Source organism: Alligator sinensis, unplaced genomic scaffold (genome assembly GCF_000455745.1).
Source record: "Alligator sinensis unplaced genomic scaffold, ASM45574v1 scaffold400_1, whole genome shotgun sequence".
Taxonomy (NCBI): Eukaryota; Metazoa; Chordata; order Crocodylia; family Alligatoridae; genus Alligator; species Alligator sinensis.
In genome coordinates this window covers 2,277,789-2,296,956 of record NW_005841897.1, presented here as the reverse complement: position 1 = coordinate 2,296,956, position 19,168 = coordinate 2,277,789, and the positions used below count along the sequence as shown (strand labels likewise).

General features: G+C 50.9%; 1 protein-coding gene across 2 annotated transcripts in view; it reads left to right on the top strand.

Annotated features, from left to right (window-relative positions):
- The window catches only part of RHBDF2 (rhomboid 5 homolog 2), a 64,547-nt gene that overhangs the window by 9,124 nt on the left and 36,255 nt on the right, over positions 1-19,168 (top strand). The window contains exon 1 of one of the 2 annotated variants that reach the window (XM_006018308.2): positions 6,776-6,936. The exons of the other annotated variant lie outside the window; for it this stretch is intronic. The gene's annotated coding sequence lies outside the window, so the exon portion shown is untranslated. Of the gene's footprint in view, positions 1-6,775; positions 6,937-19,168 lie in introns of those variants that run through there. 2 annotated transcript variants of the gene reach the window in all.

Here is a 19,168-nt window from a genome sequence, read left to right as displayed (position 1 = left end):
CATGTTGCTCTTCCTGGAGATCTTCCATCATTGCAGCCAGATCTCCCTTGGCTTTAATGGCCACACGCGGGGCAATCTATGCCAATGCTGGTTAGAGGGCAGTGTGTAAAGGGAGACCTGAAGTCTGCAGAGAGGGGAGCTCAGTGACTAGCCAAGGGCCAGCCTGTCGAGACGGAGCTCAGAGCAAGCATTGCACTACCCCAAGCTGCGTGGGAGCAGCTTGCCAGGGTACCATGGTTGTGATCAGCCCTCTCCGGATCCCAGAGTGAAGTGGAGCAGGAAGACTGGGAGCCCTGGCTGACAATTGGGGTTGATTCCAGATTCCCATCAGTTTTCTACCTGGTAGTTGAGATAGGATCACTCTTTGCCATGGCATGAGGACCCCTTCCTCATCAGCAGTATCACTGGCTTTGCCACTCACTGCTCCCGTCCCCTCCTGGCAGATGACATCAGTGAGACTCAGCCCTGCTGCTCCTTTGCCTTTGGCACAGAGCTGGTTTTTCCCCAAGACTGGGGGAGGCAGGAAGGTGGTTTGTAAGCATGGACTTCCTCATACTGCACTGGAGCTTGACACCTTGGCATTCAGCACCTCCCTGAAGCATTTGCAGTCTGCACTTGGCAGCCCTGGGCTAAAGCATGGGGAGCTGGTGGGACCGGGTGCAGTGGCTGAGTGGAGTGAGAAAACCCCAATAAGCTGTACGAGGTCAGAGGTCTAAAATGTCAGCAGCCTTGGGAGCAGCTTCGGCCAGGAGCCCTGACAGCTGAGGCTCCAGAGGCTCTAGCTAGGGGTGAGATCTGTCTGTTGTTCTCCTTGTGCATGCGCAGACTGTCTGTTGGCTGCCTGGTTAGCCAAGGGCTTTGTTATATTCTGATGCATCTGCTCAACATGAGGCTGGAGGGGCATAGAGCAGATTGGGGCCCCGATTCAAAAAGTCACTTGCTTAAACCCAGCAACTTCAGAGGGGCATAGGCTTCACTAGAGGTGCTTTCCTGATCCTGGGCTGTAGCATGCTGCTTGCTCAGGTGCTAATAGCTTGTCTATGGCCTGGTCATGGTATACGTGGGCCATTTTAAAAAGCCCCATCAAATTAAAGCGGCTGCTGCCTGCATATATTTGCTGGGTAAATGGCAGGAAGCACAGGCTCACCGCCTCTCAACCCTCCTGTCTGGTTCTTAAGTGCATCTGTGCGCATTTTGCCTATAGTTGCATGGAAGGGAGGACTGGAAGAAAAGCTATGGCTGGCCCAGGATAGACGGCCCAGCACCCTAGTGGTTCTCCAGCAAGGCCAGTGGGCAGTCTTCAGGGATTGCACATGTTAGACAGCAGAAATGAAGTCAAATCAACATAGCTGAGCACCAGCAAAGCCTCCAGGTTGGAGCAGTGGCTGGAACATGGCCTGCAATGAGGGTTTATTTCTTATCCCCATCACACTTCTGCTGGCTGACCTCCCATCACTCACTGTCCTCTCTAACCCTGGCTTCCTACACCTGTAAAATGATACTGATGTCCACCATCAGTGCTTTGCCGCCTGTGAATGAGTAGTGCTACACCAGTGCTAGCTCTGGGGGACAGGTTACTGAGCTACTCTCATGTTCATTCTTCCTCTGGCAACTTGTTTGAGTTCTCCTTTTTAAAATCGATACAAGCCTGGATATCAGTGAGTGTTTTCCTGCATCCGTCAGGATGCTCTGTGCTCTGAAATCCAGCCCACGATGCAAATAAATCTCTACGGTAGAGGTGTAACTAACTATTTTGGTGCCCTGGGCAGAGTGGAGGGGAAAGGGGGGATGTTTTGTGGGGTTTGAGCAATTCTTGTCAGAAACCCCGACGCGGGGCATGGGGTCATCGTGCCCTGGCTTCAGCAGCTGCCCTGTTTTGCAATCGAGGCTTCCTCACATGGCGGCTTTAGGAAACCTGGTGTCCCAGGCTCCCTGGGGGCCACCATTTTAGCACTTCCTCAACACTGCACGCTGCTTGCCTGTCCCTAGTTGCACTGCTGCTCCAATGTACACGTCGGAGGTGCTGTGTGAGGTCCCATGGACTGGGCATGGGAACTGTGCCTCCCTGCCCTCTGTGGGTTACTTTCCCCTTTAGCACCAAGGTGGGGATCCAGGAGCCTAACCTCTGTCTTCAGAGGTTGAAAATGCCTTTAACACGACACATTTATTTTGGGGGTGGGGAGGAATAAGCCATTGGTTTGCAGCGGGGAGTTCCAAGTGCCCTTACACTTCAACACACTGAGCAATAAAAGGCTGCCCTGGAGAAGTGATTGCTTTGTTAAGGTGGATTTGCTTTGCTTGCCTGATCTCTGGCTGCCAGCACAATGACTGAGTTGCTTTTTTTGCAAGCCTTTGAGATTGCAAAGCAGCATTTGGGGCCTGTTGAGGAGGCTCCGGCAAGAAGTCCCGTTGGCCAGGCAGGGAAGTGCCTCTCTGGACTGGACTAGCTTGTGTGAGCTAGGGAGCTGCCTTTAAATATCTCCAGCCTTGCCTCCTTCCTGGTGTACAAGCCGCTAGGAGATGTGAGAGCATAATTGGGTTCAGTAGACCGGGGTGTAACTTTTTGCTTCCTAACTGGTTCTGCTGTCTCCCTCGGAGCGGGTGAGCCTGCCTGGAAGGGAGGCCAAGGAGCTGGCAAAGCAGATGGTGCTGACAGTCTGTCTGCAGGGTGACAGGAAGCCACATTGCCACAGATCCGGCTGAGCGCGTAAAAGGAGGTTCCCCAGGAGCGGGGCCAGAGCAGTCAGACGCACGCAGCAGCAGCATGAACCCAATGTGGGCAAGGAGTGGAGGCAGCTCGTTCTTCCCCCGGGTTCTGTTTGTGACGGTATCGAGGGCGCCCGCCTCTGAGCCAGGCTTAGATTGTGCCATGCCGCTTGATGCCTGGCAGCCGAGACACCCACAGGGAAGTTCCCAGCAGCAGTCTTGCCAGCTTCCTGAGCTAGGTGTTTCTCTGCGGTGGATCTGATCCTGTCCTATGACCTGGCTTTGAGCCCTGCAGATAACCTCTTGGGGCTGATGTGTGCCAGCTCCGAGGACGAAGCCATGTGCATGTGGCTTGCCCTGGTTATGGGAAATCCAGAAATGGTACATAAGCAAGTGATGGAGAAACCCAGTTTGTTCAGAGCAGGGGCAGTTCCTGCCCACTTGCGGGATTTCTCTCCTGTTTGAAAAGGAGGCTGCCGCGTGTTTGATTTTCCCACAGTGTTTGTAACAACAGTGCAGGGCCTCACCCTGACATTTTCCTTGCTAGCACGTTTCCCGTCATGTCTGGGTCAACCTAGGGTTTGGAGGAGGGATCGTGGATCCTGGGCTATAGCATGCACGGATTTGCAGTTCTTGCTGCACTGATCTGCAAATCCCATCATGCTCACAAGGAAGATGAATGAAACCCAGCTGCTTTGTCCCATTGCTCTGAGGTTCAATCATGGAGGGCTACAATCAGGTCTCCTATTCCTGTAATTGGTCTGGGATTTGGGAGACTTGAGTACTGGTCCTGGTTCTACCACTGAGCTGCTTGGGTGCCCTTAGACATGACATTTAACCTGGGCCTCCATTTCCTCATCTGTGAAATGGGACTAATGATGCTTTCCCTTCTGCATATAATCTTACTGATTATTAAATAAGTGCATCATTTGCTTATCTTTGTAACAGGAAACAGGTCTCATTTTGGTTTTTTTTGTCTACTCGCATAAGTTACCAGCATATTGGCGAAGTACATGTAGTGCCAAAGCATATAGCACCTTTCAGCCCCACTGTCTGATTGGTAATGTAATTGTTCTCCTTGAAAGCAGGATAATTGGTACCAGAAGCCATCAAGAGGAAGTCGCTGTCAAAAGGCTGCTCTTGGAAGCTTTTACAATGACCAGAGCTGCAAGGAAATAGGTTTCCAATACTACAGTGTTTGCACTGGATTGCTCTGTGCTGAATGAGCATTGCTTATGTTCAGTGTGGGTAAAATGCACATATCTAATAAGAGCATGGCTCCCCGCCCCCGGTCCTGTGGCTATGCACAAAAGCAGAGGTAGGTCTTAGGAGGTCTACAAAAGGTCAGTTAAGAGGGGAAGAGAAGAGCCCTCTTACCTGGATATCCAGCCCTGGTGTACTTTGGGGAAGGCTAATTTATTGTGGAGGTGCTGAACTCCTCCGACTGTGGGCTTTTTGGAGCTCAGCACTCTGGAGTCCCCAGTGCTTCACATCCAGTTTTCTCCAGAGCACTACTCCTGTTAGGGCCGTGGTGAAGCGGGGACAAGTTAGCTGCCTTTACAAACTGGGGATGGCGGGGAAGGAAGGAGCAGGGGAGATGACTCACGTGAACTGGTGGCTTCGGATTAGATGGAGGATCAGAACTTGTGAGCCTAGGATCCTTCCTCTGGACACCCTCCCTTCCTCTTCATCACATAGTTTCGTTCTCAGGGACACATATTCTGCCCCAGTCACGAGCTTGTCTGTTGTCCTCATAAGGCTGCTGCCCATGGGGCTGCCCTTTGTCAGCTTCCCTTCCCCCACGTAGTGCACACCAAATGACACCAGCCTCATACCGTACTGTGCAAGTCTGGAGGCTGGGAAGAGCACTCACAGCTGACGACCAGCTGGATGGTGCCATTCTACAGCATCCACGCTGCTCTGGTCCCATTTTGTTGCTGCCTGTCTGCAAAGTCTTTTCTTTTCTTCCCTTGCAGTGGGGAGGGCTGGGGCATGGGCACCTTTTGCATGTTGGCTGCACGTAAAATTGTTTTTTAAAAGCTGATTTTGCACCTAGAGTGTTAGGAAGGTGGGAGGGGGTAGCAAGAGCCACTTCTCTCAAACTGAATTGTTCTGCGCAATCCACAACTGCTGGATTGCACTGATCTCCTGTGGGCTGGAGCACCTGCCACCCGTGCCCTGCTGCGTGGATTTGGCACAGCTCCACTCCCTCGATGATACCATCATGCTGTTCCCTTTGAGCCTCCCTGAGGTGGGCTAAGGGTTGCTGCATTAATGTTACTTCCCACCCACCAGCGCCAGTGCTGACTGAGTGCTTTTTGAGGCTGCAGGCTGGCCTCTGTCAAAGGTGCACACCTTCTGCTCCAGCCCATCCTTTTCAGCACTGATGAGGGCGCCAGCTGAGGATCTGGGCCTGGATTATCCCTGTAATTCGCAGGCAAGCAGGACCTGTGACCTGTTTTTCCCCCTCCCTCCCCCCACCCAAACATTGGGCTCACGGCCAGTGGATTTTCTGTGGTCTCAGCCATGCTTTGCACTGCCACCGTCTCCTGTCTATCACATGTGCACCCAATTCTTCTGTCTTTGTGAAGCTTGGGAGACTCAGCTGAGGCAACATGGAGCGAAGTGAGCAAGTCCTGGGACTGCCAAGAACTGGTAGTAAAACCATATGGCCTTTCTGCTCTGCAGACTCCCGTGGCTCCTGTTTGTAACCAAGATAAATAAGCAACCAGACCGGCAATGCTGGAAAGACGTTAAAGAGGACTTTATACTCATCAGTGGTTTATTCTAGTTCCATTTCCAGGAAACTTCCCTTTTAAAGGCAGGTGTGTTTTGCAAGCATTTTATACAGCCTTGACAGCTTTGGCAGGCAAGAAGCAGGCTTTTCCTCTTGGCTCATTGTGCAAAGGAGCCCAGTGGAGGGGGTGGGTAATAGGCTGTGAAACATGATCTGCTCTGGGGTTTGAGAATAGAGAGATAGGAGAGAGATTGTGGGAGAAGTTAGCAGGGGCTTTTAACCCTTCCATCTTGAGGGCTTCCTAATGCATGATGCATCGTTACCAGCTGGGATGAATTCAGTGCAAAAGTGTGACCTAAGGGAGAGGCCTAGAGATCTGCTCAGGAGAGAAGGGAGAGGAGGACCTGACTGGTTGTGGCGCATGGGGCAGATCAGGATTGTCCTGGGCAGGGGGATCCAAAGCCTCTTGAGCAGGTGCGCCCACTTCCTCCCAGTGCCCCAGCCATGGGCTTCTCCCACTTTGGCGCATGTTTCTTGCTGGCTGGATATCAACAGCAGCAGACAACTGCCCTGTACCCCGCACTGAAGAGCTGTGCCTGGCTCCTAGAGAGTTCCCGCTGTGCCAGGTGCCCAGTCTGCACCTCCCTTCAGCCTGGTGCCAGTACTGTACCTAGACTCCTGGCGGCCCTGGGTGAACTTTTAGTATTGGGCCCCCCTTCACCAAAAATAATGATGATAATAATTGGACAATGTGGGGGGGGGGGAAATACCATTGTCGGGCTCCCTTTGTGTCCAGGTTCCGGGCAGCTGCCCAGATTGCCCGTGCCTGCATCCGGCCCTGCCTGGCGCTTTCTGCTGCACCCCTTCCAGGAAAGCCGGCTTCCCTGCAGGTCTCTGAGAGCTGCCCTGCTCCAGGCCCTTATCTCAGCTTATTTCATTCTGGCTTCCGCATTTTCCTCCCGCCCCCAGTCTGGTATGAGCAGAAGCTGCTGCTGCTGCTGCTGCTTCCCCTACCATCCTCCCTTCTCCAGCGAGCCACCGCTGCTGAGCCCGTGTGTGGGAGTGGATAATTCGCAGGGCAAATGTGGCCTCCTGGTTCCCGCCCCCCTGCCCCACGCATCCGAAAGACGCAGAGCCCAGTTCACAGACTTGTAGTGAAGTTTTCTGGCTCTCGGGGCTTCATTCCTTTATTCCCCCGGCCCCCCCACGAGCTGCTGAGAAGCAGCGTGGGTTGCTGCGTGGCGTCACTGTGCAGCAGAAGCCCTGCCCCTGGGCTCCTCTCCTTGAGCCTGGAAGAGAGAGGGGGCCAGGGCACAGCATAAGCCACAGAGCCCCAGGCACAGAATGGCCCATGCCTCCATTTCTTTCCAGGGCTCCCAGATCTCACTCCATAGGTCTCGGGGCAGAGAGACTAGGCTGGTCCTGAGGCTCAGTGCCAGGGGTTTCTGCTGAAGGTTTTCAGGCTGCTGTTATGTTTGAGGCTGAAGCAACAGGTGGGTACATGGCATTTTGTGGCTCACATGGCATTAGCTTTACTGTGTGCTTCCTTCCTGCTATGCCGTGCTTGGCTGCCTCTTGCATTGCCTGGGCCTGTGATGCTGTCGGCTGTGCAGGATTGGAACAGGCTGGTGCTTGGCTAGGACGTAGCCTAGGGCTCCCCTGGGAGTGAGTGGATCCCATAGGCAGCCCTCTTTCCTCCTAGCAGGTTCAGACCTTGTGTCCTGATGTGGTGCTGAGCTGGGGGGCGGGGAAAGGGTGCTGGCTCATGGGTAAAATCTAAAAGCAAAGACCCGGTCATTTGTGGGTCCCTAAGGATCTCGAGGTTATTTTCCTTGAGAGCAGGGAACAACTCCTGTGTCCTGCATTGGGCTTCCCTGATTTCCTTCCTGCCAGTTCAACGGGATCCAGTATTCCTTGGAACTGCAGTGCATGATGGCACATAACACTGTCCGGTGTGTTCAGCCCCAGAGGCAGCTGCATTTCAGGAATGGGTGGTACAAGGTAGCTCCCAGGGCTGCGTCTATGGTGAATTTAAGCTCAGCTGAATGGTAGTGTTATTGCAAAAGCATTGTCTTGACTGCTGGACTCCTGCCCTGTCTCAGTTACCAGTTATTGTTGGTCACACGGGTGCAGAACAGAATTCCCGAGAGGTGCTGGGCACCCGCGGCTTCTGCTGAATCGGTTGGCGGGGAGGGGGCTCTGTATGCTTGGTGCCTGTTCGTCTGCCGTGGTGTCGAGTTGGGGAGTTGGGCTTTCCGCTAATGGAGCCTTGTAGCAAACTGTCACAACAGTGCATTGTTTCTCCACGCTTCAGAGGACTCCTGTGCAATGCTGTGAAGCGTGAGCTCGGCAGTGCAGGTAATTTTTCTGAACGAGTCAAGTCAGAGACTTGGAGAACCCCAATGCGGGGGAGCGACCCCTCTCTGTAGGCACTGCTGGCAAACTGCTGCTTTCCCACATCCTTTTGTGACTGCTGCATCCCCAGTATGAACACGCATGCGAACACGCTCCGCGGTCCCTTCCCAAGCAGGAAAATGAGAACCAAGTGCTAGGAGATCCTGGCCAGTGGACAGGCAAGCTGAGGGCTGGCAGGGATCCTGTTTTTCTCTGTTGAAAAATGGCAGATTCTCTGATTTAAAAAAAAAAAAAAAAGCGAATTTTCTGATTTAAAACACCCAGATCTGCATTTTTCCACAATTAAAATGAAACACTACTATATACATAGGTATCAGCTGAACTCAATGTTTTATTGCTATATTTACAATTTTAAAGCAATTTGGGAGCCTACCAGTGCCACAATCACTTTAATAAAATTAATTTGGAATACCTATAAATATTGGTCTTTGATTTTTGTGGGGTTTTTATCATGGAAAATCAGAGCTCCCCTACCCCCTTCGCTCACCAGGGTGCAGGTCCAGCTGTGGCTGTCCCCCCACCCACTGTTTTGTGGTGCTGAGTAGCCCTGACATGCTGGTGCCCTGCCCGTGCCATTGCCCCTCACTCCCCACCCACAGCCCCCCTCCCCCTCCCAGCTCTACTGGAGGGAGCCCCCAGCTGCCAGGGCCACGGTGCCAGGGACCCAGGGCTGCAGCCCCCTTGCCCCCCACCCCCAGCAGCACCCAAACCCTGGCTGCTGTCTGTGGGAGGTGGCATCTGCTGTGGCAGAGCAGAGCGTGGAGCCTGGCTCCCCCACCCCCATGGGCGGCACCACTGAAGCGGAGCCCATCATCAGTGATGTTCTGGGTCGGCTGGTTTTCGCAAGCCAAACCTCTTCACCCTGAGACCCAAGAGCCTCAGATGGCTCTTGAGGAGAGTGAGAAGCTAGTGTTAAAATAAGTGTCAGGGGCATAGGTTGTAGCTGTGTTGGTCTAAGGACATAGGCAGATGAGGTTTTTTGGGTAAATCCGATTTCTCTTTTTATTAGACCAACTCAAATATTTGAGTTGGTTTAATAAAAGATCGAAACTAATAGCATGGCACTTAGTGCCCTCCTCACTGATCCTGGCCCCCACAACTGTCCTGCCTTGGTGGCGGGGGGTATTGATCCTGTTTTGTAGATTGGGATGTCTGCCACAGTTTCACTCATCAGTGGCTGAGTGCAGTCCCCTGGGCTCGTTCCAGGCCATCTCCTACCCCTAGGTAAAATGTAACTAGATTTAAGAAAGGCTTCAGGGGTCACCTTGCTATTAGGGGCTTTGGGCAGATGATCCCACCTCACCTGCGTTCTGTGGGTTGGAGGCACCTGTCCTGGTGATGGGGTACTGGAGTGGATGGGTTTGGGCTGTGAACAGCAGTCTGGCAACAGCAGTGCACCTAACCCAGCAAGAGGTACTTGAGAGCAGACTCCGGACTTTCTAAAGGAGTATGACTTAGTGCTCTGGACCTTGGGTGCTAGACTTTCCCTAGCAAGTGCAGCATTTTCTCTCGGAAGTGCTTTTTGTGGGCATGAGAGCCATCCCTGTTCTCCTGCAGTACATGCACTAGAGCCTTGAGGGGGTTAGGAGTATGCGGGGGGCCTTTTGCTGCATTGCTGCAGAGGACAACTTGGAACTGACTGGTCCACAGGAGTTTTGCTCAGCAGTTGATGGTCCCAGGACTAGTCACAATGGCTTGCCTAAGCAACTGCTAGGCATGGGTGGGGGTGGACATGCCCTGGTATGCTTTACATCCGGTTTCTGAGCAGTTATTACATCTGGATCTAGAGTGGCCAGAGCTGACCCTAGGGGGTGTGGGATCCAGGCCAGATCAGTCTGTGTGGGGCAGTGGTACCCCTGCCAAGGGGACGGGGGTGTTCTCCGTGCTTCTTCCACGGTTCAGGGCTGAGCTGCCAGCTTCAGGTGGGCCCCACGGGATGGGCCACAGCTGCTCTACCTGGCTTCATGGCCCCCCATCCCTCCGCAAACCATGGAGCCCAGGGCGGTTGCCCCAATTCGCCATACCCTAGGGACAGCTCTGCATGTGGCTACCATGTGGCAGCCCAGCTCACTCAGTAGCAGCCAGTACTGTGCCACACCACCAGTCAGTAGGGGAAATGGGTAATAGCCTGTTTATCTTCTGCAAGCAGCTGCTCTCAGATGGACGTGAAGAGATGAACACTTAAACCAGCGTAACGTACAGCAGCTAATTTCTCCTTGATTCCATCTAGTATTTTCAAACTGGGATGGGCAAAGCGACCTTGGTTTTGGTTCTTCTGTCTGCCCTCTCCTAGCCCAGCTTAAAACATTCGCTGTCCCTGGCCTCTGTAAATTAAACTGGCTTCTTTTCCCATTTTTTAAAGAACCCTTTAACTCCTGAGCTGGCGTTTGCAGAGTGAGGAATCCATGTGGTTTCCCTCTTCCTCCACTTTGAAGTACAGGATTGGCACATGTGGCAGCCTGGCTTTTGGTTTTCCTTCTGTCTCTGCTCATGGTGCCCTGCCTGCCCTGGAGCAAGCAGCAGACCCAAGCGCACACTCTGGTTTTCAGCCCGTGCCATGTGGTTAGTTCCAAGGCCAAACCGGCTGGCTGCTTCCTGCTAGCTAGGCCCTTGTACTAGGGAGGGGTTGTTCTCCTGCCAAGGCTGCTGGGTGTGCAATGAGTTCACCCAGTGAGTCAGGGCTGATGCAGTCGTCCTGGAGTTGATCTCACATCCATTGCTGTGCAGGTGCAGTAACAAGCTGTGCCATCTTCCAAAGGCACTTCATAGTCCTGGCATTCTGGGTTTAGCTCCTAGGCGGTGGCTGTAGACCTGAGTAGTGCCTGCTGCTGACTGGGGCAGTGTCACTGCACTGCCTGCAGATCTACAGCCTGTCTGGGGCATGGAGGTTTTCCATGAAGCTATGCTCTTCCTTCCCTCCTCACACACCTTGCTACATCGCACTCCTCCCAGGGTTTCTGATGAGGGATTTTTTTTTTTTTTTTGCTTTGTTTGAATTGTATCCTTGTTCCTTTGAAGCTATTCCAAGAAATCAGAATATCTAGGTACATCTTGTCCCATCGCATGGATCAGAGCTGAAGGGGAAGCTGCTGGATTTGAACTGCCCTTAATTTTGCAGGCCCCAGAGCTGCTAAGTCTTGAGAACTATCAGCCCCTTTGGCTCTTTCCCTTGCTCCTGGTTACAAATCGGCCAAGGGGTCCAAGCCACTACTCATCTTCTTCTCTGTGTGCGCACAAGGACATGTTTCGTCAGGCTGCCACTTCTCTACCCAGCTTAGATCAGGATACTGATTTACTCCAGTCTGCTCCTAGGTTGTCAAAATAACATGATTCACCTGGACCCTGCTGGAATTTAAATTGTGTTTAAGCAACTCCGTAAGGTCTGGCTTGTGTACCTGGGAGATGTAGATAACACATCATGGCCTCGCCTGGTAAAAGCAAATGAATATTTTGCCAGTGTATGCATAAACGTATTGGAGCTGGCTGGAAAGAAGGGGCTATGCCACATTTTTCCCCCTGTTTGTAAGAGGATTTTGCAGGAAAACTACCTTTTGGAACAACTAAAACCAAATGCTTTTGGCTACCCACCTGAGAAGCTCTCATGAATATTGCTTTCTCCTTGCCTGCCAGGCATCTTCTAGCCCAGCTGCTGGAGAGACTGAACCAGGGTGCTCTGCTTTCCAAAGAGCTGATGCACTCGGCCCCCCTGCTGTCCCCTAGCTCTAAGGGAGCCTGCACAGGGGAGGGAAGTGCTGAGGAGTCAGAGGTGGGATGCTGGGCCGCTGGAGCAGGGAGCTTTCACCCCCTCCAAAATAGGGGAGACTTTTAAAGTTTCACAGAAATTTAAAATTTACCGAAGAGATCTCTCTTTGCTAAAAAGACCATTTTTTTTCTATCAGAAAATGGGTCCAGAGGGAACTTCTTGCTCGGCTGTAACAAAGATAATAGGCTTCCATTAACATAGGAAGCCCTAGAGACCAAAGCCTACCTCCCACAGCTGTTTTGCTTGCCACGGCTGCTTGTTTGCGCACATGCTGCCATTCCACCTCCTCCCCTCCCCAGCTCTCTTCCCTCTTGCTCGCTTTTTCCTGTGTCAGATCAAGGGTTTCCTGTTTCGAAACCCAGTGGCTAGGGGCCTTGGGGCTGGCCCTTTTTACCTCCCTCTTGGCCAGCCCCTGCTGAATGACTTTACCTTGACACTGCTGTTTCTTTCTGTGACTCCTCCTTTGGCCACTGGGTTTGGTTTTTGTAGAAAGCCGCAAGGGCCTGCCCACAGAGAAGCAGTGCTGGCCTTATGGAGGGTTTGTCTTAGTGGTGTGGGGAGTAGCGTTAGCAGAGCCCCATGCAGTTCGCACAGCCTTGCATTCCCCCAGCACCTCTCTTGATCTGGGGGGAAATGGAGTCTGCCTGCGGAGTTGGACCGTGCAGTCCCCTGAGGAGCACAGTGGCAGCCACTCTGAAAACAACCAGGCACCTGGGTCCTATCTCGGGTCATGCCTGCAGTTCTAGTGGGGTGAATTTGGGCCCAGCTGGGATCTTGCCTGCGTGTGGGCTCTTACTGCCCCACCTCGCAGTGCGTGTTCGCTCGGTAATCCAGAGAATGAGATGCGAGCCAGGCTGGTTGTGTGCACGTCTCTCTTCTTTCCCACAGCAGGCTGCTTTGCCAGAGGCCCCCTCTAGTTTCTTTCTCAGCACCTCCTGCTTTTCCGGTCCTGGATCTGCACTGATCTGTGCCAGTTAACGATATGCTGTTTTGATTCCCACTGTGCTTGCTCAAGGGCCTTTGCTAAGATGCCCCCAGGCAGAGGCTCAGCGGGCATAAATTATCATGGCTCTTCGGGCTTCAGTGGTGCTTACGCCAGGTGAGAATCTGCTCTCGCGTGTGTCTGCATCTCATCTGTAGCAAGGTTGGAGCCTTGGAGTTGGAAGGCAATACTTGCTGCTTGTATTGCATCGCCTCCTGTTGCTGCCTGGAAAGAAATCAAAGGAGTTTTGTGCCCTCCTAAGATAGAAATCAGCTTGCTGGCTTTAGGGAAGCAGTTTACTTGTCCTGTAATGTAGCATTACCTCCATCTGCCCTAAGCTAGGGTGGAAGAGAGCTCCGTCCGTCCCTCCTGAAAGCCACAGGGGCAGGTGTCTGAAGGTCTTCAGGGATTTATCTGGGCGCTGTCCCTTCATGGAAAGTAGATGCCTTTGTGAAAGGTTGGAGGCGGGATGTGTCCAGGTGTACCCTGACTGCCGCTGCCCCTAAGGAGGAAGCAGAGGGAGAGGAACAGAGGCGTTCATGGTGGTACCCTTTCCAGAAGGGGCTCTTGCTATATCCACAAAGTGGGGGGACTTGCTTGCTGGCACCCTGGTATTGGGGTTTTGATGCAGGGTACGGAGTATTTGCCAAGAGCCTTTGGTTTACCTGGGGCAGTCCCCCTCCACCCTATGCCCGTCTGCCCTCGAGGGGCTGATTTCCTCCTGACCACTTCCCTGAATTTCATGGTGAACAGAGCCCTGGCAAGAGGGGAGGCAGAGCTGGCTTCCAGTAGAAAGCAGAAGCTGGGCTGGGTGGAGGGCACAATCTGGCTCTAGCAAGAACATATCCTGCCACAATGACACACTGCAGAGCTGTTGGTCAGCACACTCCCTTTCTATCTTGCTGTTCCCACTCATCCGCTGACGGGGAGGGCTTGCTCCACTGCTCTCAGCTGTATGCTGCTAACAGGGCGAAAAGGCCCCTCGGCTTTATCAGTTATATCCAGAATTGATCTACTTATTTCTATACTAGCCCCCTCCCCCCAGCCCTATTCCTCTAGGGTACGTCTAGTTGGGCATGAAAACCAGGGGGATAAGTAAGCCAGAGCCATCTCCCTTGATATATCTGGACTGATTATGAAAAGAGGAAAAAAGCAGCTGTAATCCCTTCAAGAATCAGATCAGCTGGCAGGCCTGGCTCTGGCCATGGCAGTTAGCAAATTGCATGCTTCTTTCCTGTGGTTGTGGCGGTCGTCTTGGTCGATTTTTCCATTCTAGTTTTACTCCAGAGTGCAAGTCCTTGCAATGCAAGCTGTGTGCATTGCAGCTGGGCCCAGATGAGTCACCTGTTCCCTGGTAGTGCAGAAATGCTGCCATGTGATAGCTGTGACCACCTGTGCAAGAGATACTGCAGTTCACTTGCTGTTCAAACTCGAGTGAGCAAAGCTAGTGCCAGGGAAACATGGTAAAAATGGCTTTCCATAAAGCGGTGACAACTTGTGGCACTTGACCCCCGCAAACAGCAACATGCAGAGAATGTGGATGCTGGTTTAGGTTTATTCCAACAGCTTTCCAGTATGTGCATCACTGGAGTTCAGTGGGAGACAGGGCCTGGTTGTTCTCTCCAAATTATAACTAACGAGACTGCAGTAAGATCAAAGCACTGTCTGTTCAGGGTTTCGGCCGTTTCCACTGCCATGTTGTGTAATTGAGCTCAACTTTTTCCAGTGTGCCCAAGTGTGTTGGAAGTTTTAAGTCCTAATGATCTTCAGGGAGATGCAGACACCTAAGTGTCCTTTTAGAAAGTCCTATGGGAGCCTAAGTCTCCTAGGTGTTGAACGTTCTCACCATTATCATCAGCTGGTGCAGTATTTCATGGTGTCGGGGATGGTGCTGGTTGCAGTAACGTACCACATGTGCTCAGAGTCGCGTCCCATCCGAGCCTGCTGTGCTGGGGTTGTAGAAATAAATCTGTTGGTCTCTGTCCCTAACCTTCAGCTCTGTCTGTTAGCACACGGGGACCCCTTGTTTTCTGTGGTCTCTCTAGTGCTTGTTGTTACTGGTGGCAGGGTTTGCACACACAGCTCTTCACCTCTGGGGAATCATGGGTTTAGGAGCAGAAGTGAAATGAAGTTAAAGCCATCAGGCTGATTCCTAGCTGTGGCTTTAATCTCTCTTGCTGCAGCGGTGTGTGTCGCTGCGTTCACGTGACTCCGCTCCAGGAGGCGTGAGAGCTGCGGTTTGGTAGTTGCGGCTGAGGTGGATTAGCAGAGCTGAGGGAGGGGGACATGAGTGGTCCTGACGGGACGCTGGGCCCATTCTAGCTCCCACTGGTGTCTCTGGTGTGACGTGACCCCTTTGGGCTGGGGACTGGATGGAGAGAATCAAGCATGGTTCTTGGAAGTGCTATTTAGTCCATTGGTTTCTATAGTCACAGCTGCCCCTATATAACGCTTCTATAGATCTGATGCCTTTGTGTGACTTGTTTTTTCTGCTCCTTCCATCCCAAGGCCTCTGGGCAGGAGTGGTCGCGCTTAAAATGCATTTAACTGCGTCTCGGACCTATATGTTACTCAACCTGTAGGCAAAGCTTAGTTCTGCAGTGGGTGGGATGGAGGCTCTTGTTGCTATTCAAACCCCAGTTCTGGAGCATTGCCATAAAAAAACCAAACAAGTGTATATTTGCTCCAAAAAGCCGAGCAAAAACTCTCGAACCACGAAACAAACCACAGACCTAAATGAGCAATTCTGCAGGCTGCTCTGTGTAAGCCATGTCCATCCACTCCTTTCCTTTTCTTGTTCAAATTGTAGCATTGTTTTGCCTTTCTAGTTTTTCTTGTCAAGGGGACTTGCTATGGGAACGAGCTTTGGGCCTTTTATTGGCTGCCTTTTCTGAAGGGGGAAGGTCTTGGAGATTGTGTATTCCCCATGCTCTTATTGCATGGTCCAGACCTTTGTCTTCTGCAGGCCCGAGCATGCCTGTGGGGTCTGCGATTTGAGCCTAGTACAGATTGAAGGAGCTGCCGTCTAGATTTTAAGAGGCAGTACCATTTTTAGAGGTACTTTTAGCTACACTTTAAGGTAGTGGTTCTTGAACTTGTTAGACTTAAGGCACCCCTCAGAAGATGTCATCTCTTGGCTTTTTTGCTCATTTTTTGACTACAGAAAACATCGTATTTTCTAGCATTCAACATGCATTTCCTGTCCCCTCCTCATCAGCTCCCTAAATTTGGGGTGTATATATTAAGTGGGTAAGCTGATTTTTCTGACTGGGATAGAAGCACCTTGCTTTGATTCCTTCCCCTTGGTGCAGCAACTGTTGCATTACTATTCAGGCAGTGGAGAGAATCGGTTAACTTTAATAACTCTTTGTTTTCACTCCAGAGGTGTTGGGGATTGGTGATCATTTCTCTCTCTAATACTCTTAATGTTCCACTACTCAAGCTAACATTTCTTAAGGCAGTTTTGTTGTCTGGTAGCTGCTTTTGGTCTCTCTCTGCCTATTTCATAGCCTTGGAGACTCTAGCTATTTTCAGAATTATAGATCCACTAATGGAGACCAGCCTTCAGCAACCGCCACAGTTTCAGCATTAGTTAAGCAGGAAAAGGAGGGTGAGTCAGCTGAAGATTAGGATCTGGTCCTGCTCTATGATGCCATAACTGTGGGAAGATCTCGTTCTCCTTCATTCTGTCTTTCAAAAATCAGGTGCTTATTATATTCAGGGGCATGTTGTATGTGAGAGAACAATTCTTCTGTTGCCTAGAACTCGGCCCACAGCAAGCCGGGATGTTTTTGATACCATGGATTCCTATTTGAAATCTCTGGGCTTATTTTTCCAATAGTGTGTAGATGTTTGCACACCTAAGTGCAGTGCTGTTGGCACCCTGATTTGAGAATCACCACTTTACAAGTGTACGGTAATTTGATAAATTTGATAAATCGGCAGCTAGAGTCCCTCAGGTCAATAGTTAGGTTTTTAAGCAGGGCCTCCAATAATGTATTGGAATAAACTATTTATGCTTAGGGTAGTCCAAACCATGCAGCGCACGCAGTTGTAATGTGCTGGCAATGCCTATTAATAATTTATAAAGCCTTTGTGAACGTGCCATTGGCTGCGTATGCAGGATGAGTAATGACTCTTCCAAACGAAAGGCACTGACCACTCTTTGTGTGTGCTGCTCTGTAACTCCAGGGTGATTCTCGCTTTTCGATATGATTTGCAGTTTGTCCCGTTGAGATCATGCGATCTACCAGGCAGTAAAGTAGAAAGGGCTACGTATTTTTGTGCCTTTTTGCAGGATTGCAGAGAAGAAGGGACAGATGCTGGCTGCTTTTGCTATCCCTGACTTGGGAAGGTTCTTCTGTTGCCTGTTAAATTAACCTTGTGTTGACTTTATCCTTTAACTGGAAGCAGGACACCACCTGCTTTGGAAAGCAGACTGATTGGTTTAATTAGCAGTGGCCAACTTGCAGTATGTATGCCACGAGTGTCATGGGCGGCCTGTGTGGGGCATGTGGCTGCTGAGAGTGGACAGGCAGCACAGTGGCAGGCAGGGCAGAAAGCAGAAAAAAAGCATCGGATCAGGCAGGGAAGGGGATGGGATTGGCACTCCGGGAGGGTGGGGAGCTAATTTGGGGCACACCTGCCAAAAAAGGTTGGCCCCCACTGTTTTAAACCAACAGTTCCTATAGAGATTTTAAGGCTGTTGGAAACCCACCATCCTATTTAAAGGTGACAGCCCCCTTCCATTAAAAATCACGCCTGCAATTTCTGCCTCTACTAGCAAACTTTCATTCTTGGAGCTCAGCCTCGGGAGGAGTCTAACCATCCTCTTCAGGAGCTTTGTTGGCTGTTTATCATAATAACAGTCCACCCTAGCTGACAGCTCCAAGGATTGTTTTTCTTAATGTAGATATGACTTGTCAGCTATGGCCTCCTCCCTTACGGGCTGGAAGCCGTTTGATCCCATCTGTGTCAGCAGCACGGCTCTGTTCAGCCCTTGTGTTTCGACTGTTGGTGCACTCACTCCATTTCGCAAGGTGTCATTGCTCAAGGGATGGGTGACATCCAGCCCTTTCAGTGCTCCTCTCTTAGAAGCAATGCCGGTGGCTGGCATGTAACGTGATCTCATCTTGATTCATAGCCAGTAAGTCAGAAGGGCCATGACATCATCTAGTCTGAACGCCTTTGTGTCTGGCTAGAGATTTTTACAGTCACCCCCGTGCGGCAAACGATAAGTTGGTGGGCGAACCCATCTTCAAAGGGACAGCTTCGTCCTCTGTCTTTTGGAGCCTTAAAATCAGAACTCGTCATTGCCCATGGTACGTTCAACTAGCCAGTAGCCCATACTGCTTAATGACCTGTAGCTGACTCCCAGCTGGAATATGTCCAACTAACTTCCAGCCACGGGTTCCTGTTGCATCGCTTTGCTAATTTGAAGACCCCTCAGTACCTGGCATTATCTCCCCGTAAAGGACATGGATATCAAGTTGCTTCCCAATTTTTTTAGTATGCTGTACAGATTCAGCTCTTGCCATCTTTCACTATAACTTGTTTTCTTTAGGCCTAAAATATTTTCCGTCTGACCTCCCCAATTTTCCCATTGTTCTCAAAATATGGATACCAGAATTGGGTACCATGTTGCAGGATCAGTCTCTCCAAACCGGTAGTCTTATCCCTATTCATTCTCCCACTGCTCCACGGAAAGCATTGTCTTGTTGCTGTAGCATCATGTTGGAAGTTCATGTTGAGTTGCTTGTCTCTTGACTCCTAGATCCTTTTCAGAAGCCGCTTCTATGCTGTTGTGTAGGGATGATCTCGTTCATCTATTACAGGCCGTCTTTGGACTTAGGACACAATTGGTTCCTGAAAACCACAGCTGAAGTCGAAATGTTGTAACTCGGAACCAATTTTCTCATAAGAAACAATGTTCTAAATGGGGGATTGGTTCCTGAACCAAGGCCCAATGCCCTATTTTCACCAAAAATACCCCAGAAGTTTGTACTTAGTTAATTATAGATGAGTAATATAGCTACATTAATGTATTTATATTGTAAATAGCAATCATATTGATTTAGAAGGGCTTCTTTGAGGTGACTTTGGACTTTTTGAAAGGCTCTCGATTGGACATTTTGAAGGGTTCTTGGCTGGAGTCTTCTCAGGAGTCTTGTCTGCAGGTTTTTCTGGAGTCTTGTTTGCTTGCTTAAAGAAAGTGTCCAAGGAAGCTTGGACAGATGTTCTCCCGGGAGATGGTTGACACAGCAAACCTGTTCGCTGGCATGGCATTGCATCAGATCAAGCATTGTAAAGTCGAAACTGATGTCATGAAGTTGAAACAGGGTGTCAATTTATAAACATTGTAAGTGCAAAACGTTGCAACTCGAAACTTTGTAAGCGGAGGACTGCCTGTACTTGCTTTGTTTGTATTAAACCACACTTAATTAGTTGATTTTAATAGGCCCGGTGTACAAAGTGATCCAGATTGCACTATAATAACCCTGTCCTTCTCCTGTACCCTTTCACCGGCCTGCATCTCATCCATAAGCTTCTGAAGAGCTCTGTGCTG